The sequence below is a fragment of the Embiotoca jacksoni genome, unplaced genomic scaffold (genome assembly GCF_022577435.1).
Source record: "Embiotoca jacksoni isolate LCO1_2020_lvr unplaced genomic scaffold, fEmbJac1.0.p SCAF_5, whole genome shotgun sequence".
NCBI classification, from domain to species: domain Eukaryota; kingdom Metazoa; phylum Chordata; class Actinopteri; family Embiotocidae; genus Embiotoca; species Embiotoca jacksoni.
This window is the reverse complement of record NW_027185403.1, coordinates 23,585,020-23,591,236: the sequence shown is the minus strand read 5'-3', so window position 1 is coordinate 23,591,236 and position 6,217 is coordinate 23,585,020. Positions and strand designations below refer to the sequence as shown.

Below are 6,217 nucleotides of genomic sequence, written 5' to 3'. Positions count from 1 at the left end.
GGATGAGACACACAGGATGAGACAGACAGGATGAGACACACAGGATGAGACACAGGATGAGACACAGGATGAGACACAGGATGAGACACAGGATGAGACACAGGATGAGACACACAGGATGAGACACACAGGATGAGACACACAGGATGAGACACACAGGATGAGACACAGGATGAGACACAGGATGAGACAGACAGGATGAGACACACAGGATGAGACAGACAGGATGAGACACACAGGATGAGACACAGGATGAGACACAGGATGAGACACAGGATGAGACACACAGGATGAGACACACAGGATGAGACACAGGATGAGACACACAGGATGAGACACACAGGATGAGACACACAGGATGAGACACAGGATGAGACACAGGATGAGACAGACAGGATGAGACACACAGGATGAGACAGACAGGATGAGACACACAGGATGAGACACAGGATGAGACACAGGATGAGACACAGGATGAGACACAGGATGAGACACACAGGATGAGACACACAGGATGAGACACACAGGATGAGACACACAGGATGAGACACAGGATGAGACACAGGATGAGACAGACAGGATGAGACACACAGGATGAGACAGACAGGATGAGACACACAGGATGAGACACAGGATGAGACACAGGATGAGACACAGGATGAGACACACAGGATGAGACACACAGGATGAGACACAGGATGAGACACACAGGATGAGACACACAGGATGAGACACACAGGATGAGACACAGGATGAGACACAGGATGAGACAGACAGGATGAGACACACAGGATGAGACAGACAGGATGAGACACACAGGATGAGACACAGGATGAGACACAGGATGAGACACACAGGATGAGACACACAGGATGAGACACAGGATGAGACACAGGATGAGACACAGGATGAGACACAGGATGAGACACACAGGATGAGACACACAGGATGAGACACACAGGATGAGACACAGGATGAGACACACAGGATGAGACACACAGGATGAGACACAGGATGAGACACAGGATGAGACAGACAGGATGAGACACACAGGATGAGACAGACAGGATGAGACACACAGGATGAGACACAGGATGAGACACAGGATGAGACACAGGATGAGACACACAGGATGAGACACAGGATGAGACACACAGGATGAGACACACAGGATGAGACACACAGGATGAGACACACAGGATGAGACACAGGATGAGACACAGGATGAGACACAGGATGAGACACACAGGATGAGACACACAGGATGAGACACAGGATGAGACACACAGGATGAGACACACAGGATGAGACACAGGATGAGACACAGGATGAGACAGACAGGATGAGACACACAGGATGAGACAGACAGGATGAGACACACAGGATGAGACACAGGATGAGACACAGGATGAGACACAGGATGAGACACACAGGATGAGACACACAGGATGAGACACAGGATGAGACACACAGGATGAGACACACAGGATGAGACACAGGATGAGACACACAGGATGAGACACACAGGATGAGACACAGGATGAGACACAGGATGAGACAGACAGGATGAGACACACAGGATGAGACACACAGGATGAGACACAGGATGAGACACACAGGATGAGACACACAGGATGAGACACAGGATGAGACACAGGATGAGACAGACAGGATGAGACACACAGGATGAGACACAGGATGAGACACACAGGATGAGACACACAGGATGAGACACAGGATGAGACACAGGATGAGACACAGGATGAGACACACAGGATGAGACACACAGGATGAGACAGACAGGATGAGACACAGAGGACCTCCGGAGGGGAGAGAGACAGTTTACCAACTGTTGTTCCCTCGTCACATCACAGGAACAAAACCGGGAGCAAACTCAACGTGAAACAGGCACACGGAACAAAAACAGGACAACAGGACAATCCAGTCTGAACCGAGTCTAACGATGAGCTCCATCACAATTCCTTTTTTAAAGGCTTTATTTTATATTTCAACTCTATCTGTGTTTAATTTTATGCATTTTATTTATTTTCTATGTTTTTAAATGTTCTTTTATATGTGAAATGCATATTATTACTATTATTAATATTTAAAGGCAGTCACAGACACTGTCTTTATGCGTGAAGTAAAGGACATCCTGGTCAGAAACAGCTCCAGAGTTCCTAACACAAAAACTTCAAACTTGTCTGATGTTAGAAGAAGAAAACTACAGGTCAAGCAGGCCATTATGTCTTTAAGACATGCTTGAAGTGTGACTATTTGATTTCTTTAATCTGGTTTATAAATAAATATAGTTGGGTGTCATCTGCATAGCAACGGGAATATATGCAGCGCTTCAAGGTAATTTTGCCAAAGAGGAAGTTCATTCATTCATTCAAACTTTATTTAAAGTGGAGAAATCATTGAGGGTGACACTCTTTCACAATGACCTCAAAGTCAATTACATAGCAAAGAAAAACAACAGCAATATCAAGCAATAAGAAAAACAGATATGAGGCTAATCCACAGTTTAGAAAATCAGTAAACATTTAACTTTAAGATTGGGGATGATTACCTGAAAGATGAATTAAAATCAACAAAAATACAAACTACAATAAAGTTATTCAATAAGCCTTCAATTATCATATAATATTAATGAAAGGGGGTAAAATACAGTTATGTAAAACAATTACAACTAAAGGTTTGAAGATTTAAAACCAAGCTTTGTAAATGTGTAAATAGAATAAATGTATTAATTTGAAGGTGGTTCTGTATTTTGTCACAGAGATCAGGTGCACTAAAATGAAAATCAGTCAGTTCCAGTTTAGTCATAACGTGTGCAACATGTAGTGAGACAGACCTGAGTCCAGTAAAAAGCACTGGTCCCAGATTTGTCTGACACAAGGTTGTTTATTGAAGAGGGCAAACATGTATCACTGCGATCGATTAGCAGCTGATCAGTTTGACGTGTTTCGAGCTGCAGACATTAAAACGCATCAGGTTGTTACAAAACTTCATCACCTCTAAAATTAGTTTTTTTTATTAAAATAAAACTTCTGTTTGGTATATTTTGGAGAAATGCTGATAAATAAGGGCCGACTGATCCTGGAAGAGAAGGTGGAAATGTTTGGAGTGTAACAGAAAGACTGCAGCTGAAGTTCATAATAAGTAATTCATCAGTTTTAGGCAGGTAACATCGGAGGATATCCAGATCAGCTCTTACATGTCGTCGTCTTTCTGCTCCTCTGTCTCTTCTCTGGTTCCTGCCGTCCTCGTTCAGACAGCAGCGTGATGAAAATACACAAACAGAGCTGGAGAACGAGAGGAAGACAGCTTACATCCAGAGAGAAGAGAGACGGCAGCGCTGCTTTCTGAGAAAGAAAAGGGCCACATGTCATTTTCTATCTCTTCACGTCTCCCTTCTCCTCTTCTTTGGTAATGGTGTTGATCTGGAGTGCTTTTATTCCTCAACCCCTGAGGACACAGCAGAGAGCCTCTGCAGCAGGAGCTCTCCTCCTCCCTCCATCCCTGCCACCTCTGGTACCCCCGTCCCGTTAGACCCTCTCTCTGCAGGCTCCCTACCACCTGACAGACGCAGTAATTCCACATTTACTGTCCCACTGCACAGAAGGACCATCGTATATCTGCAGGGGCTTCATAGGGCTGTTGATCAATATTAATTACACGACAATTCATCGGCCAGCTGCCAACAAGTCTGGCTCTCCCAGTTCTCTCTGTACAGTAGTCTCTGTGGGCTGTGCAGCGATTGAGAACAAAAACACACATATATGAGTTGGATCAGACTCCAGAACTTACTGAAAGAAGACGAAGACCGAAAACTGCTGCATGTCTGCTCCGAATCGCTCCGTTACTGCCTCATATGATGTTGGTGAGGACCGATGGGACCGAGCTGGATTCAGGGTGGCAGATGCAATCACAGAGTGTGATGTTAAAGAATTTCACCGTTGAACTGATTATTATTCATTGTATTTGAATATATAATAAACAATATATTTCTTAATAGACAAATTAAAGGAAAGAAAACAACAATAAAAGGCGTTGAGTCACCAGAACAGCTTTAATGCACCTTAGTGTTTCTTTTATGAGCTGTATTTTCATGAATCGCGGCGCACTGCAAACGCAGGTCGAAGTTCTTTTTGAACACAAACACATACAGCGTTCCCAAAACTGCTGAGTTAGCAGAAGATGATTTAAATGCAGGTTTTGAATATCAGCATTCATTCACACTGTAAAAAAAAATAGAGTTGAGAAAACTAGCTGCAAAGCTGTTTTGAGTTTACTCAACTATCGGGTGATGTGTTGTGTCAACTTAAGTTGAAAAGTTAAACCACAGTGCTTTCTTAAGTTTTTACAACTATTACAATCAACTCGTGCTTAAGTTAAGAACACTTAAATTAATAAATGTAATATACTAGAAACTTTGTGTTCTGATTGATTGATTGAAAAAAATACATTAAAAGAACTGCATATTTATTTGTTGAGAGAACTTTTCCTTTTAGCTTGAAATGTGTTGTTACTTTAACTTCACCACCCGTCAGTTCAGTGAACCCAAAGAAGCTTTGCAGCTGGTTGCTGCATTTATTTATTTATTTTTTTAATTTTTCAACTTATGCACTGACTAAAAATGATTAAAGTACATCTATATTAAAGTCTATATTAAAGACAACACAATAATTCAAAATTGCGATGTTTGATTACAGTTAACTGTTGTATTCTGTGTCTCTTTAAAGTTGTAAGATAAGTCCGAACCTGCCGGTCAGGTGGGTCCATGTTCTCCCTGCTTGGTTTCTCTCCTCACATGCAGGTCGGGTTAATTGCCGAATGTAAATCACTGAGGTGTGAATGTGAGGGTGAGTCATTGTGTCTGCCCGGTGATTGACGGGCGACCTGTCCGAGGGACACCAATGTCAGCTGGGACGGGGAACAGCCTCCCCTGTGACCGTCTGGAGGACAAGGAGGTGCAGCTAATGGACGGACTGATGGATCCGTAACGGACCTTTTGGTTAAGAAGCAGACCCCGACAGCCTCCGTCAGTATTGAAGTGAGTTGTGGGGAGATGTCTCCGTCATGCAGGTTTAAACAGGATGTCATGTGTCATGTGACACCAGCCGACTCTGACTGAGGCATAGATCTGTGAGACGCTACTTTGTTTTCCTCTCTCTTTCTCCTCCATCAGTCTGTCCACATCCTCTTTGCCCTTTCCCTCCGCACTCACTTCCATTTCACTTTATTTCTTGCCTAATCCCCCCCTCCCCCCGCTCCACTCTGTCCTGCCCGCCCTTCGTCTGGTCTCTGTCCTCCTCGTCCTTTCCGACTCGTCGTCTTATTCCCGGGACCGAAACCATCACAGACAATTAGCACCGACGTCGTTCGCACCAAAGGCCAGAGGAGACGAGGAGAAGTGTGTCTGTGATGCGGTGAAGCAGCGGGGGTCTCCGAGTGCCCTTCTACCAAATGCCAACGTGCTCATTCAGTTTCTCCTTTCCCTCCGTCCCTCTCTGCCTTCTGTTTTCAGATTTACATCATCATTACTGCAGCTTTGTGTGGCTCCTGCAGGGGATGAGGGATTCAGCTGGAGTGCGGTAGTCTGCCCATTGTGTCGGTGAGCCCGAGGACCATCTGAGCACTCGACTAAATGCATCTTTGTCTGAGACAATGCGAAGAACACAACTCGTAAACAAAGCGATTTTACCAACTGTTGTTCCCTCATCACATCACAGGAACAGAAACAATACAGTAAAGCCTTGTGCCCTCCTTTCTTTACGTTCCCGTGTCTTAATTTATGGATGCTGGGTCTTACCCGCCCGGCCGCCACACACACAAAGATGTCTGGGAACAAATGTAGGCCAGTGAGATGCAGCGCTACGGGGCACAAAAGGCAGGAGAGGTGGATGAAGAGTTTTCTCCTCTCTCGCCTTATTTCACCAAAAACCTCCAACCGAACGCCCTCCCGCGCCCGTGCATACGTTTGCATACTAATTAGGTCAAACGTCTGCCTCCTTGGAAGACAGAGCGGGTGACTGTCTGTCCTTTTGTTTCTCCACCCCTCTTTTATTTCCCTCTAAAACATTAACATGGGTGAGTAAATGTCCTTCCCGGGGGTACTGGGCATGCTCTGCACACAGGAACGTGAATACTGGATGACGAACACCTCTTTTGGAGGAGATCTGGTTACTACACTTTTTGGATGAAGTAAATC

The 6,217-nt window shown here is 44.6% G+C and overlaps 1 long non-coding RNA gene across 2 annotated transcripts in view; it reads left to right on the top strand.

Moving 5' to 3' along the window:
- LOC138211385 (uncharacterized) overlaps positions 1-4,159 on the top strand; it is a 7,549-nt gene extending 3,390 nt beyond the window's left edge. Inside the window, exon 4 of one of the 2 annotated variants that reach the window (XR_011179334.1) lies at positions 3,278-4,159. This is a non-coding gene — a long non-coding RNA (uncharacterized lncRNA). Of the gene's footprint in view, positions 1-1,874; positions 1,952-3,277 lie in introns of those variants that run through there. The other variant, XR_011179335.1, reaches the window with a different exon arrangement.
- Positions 4,160-6,217: the final 2,058 nt, after the last annotated feature.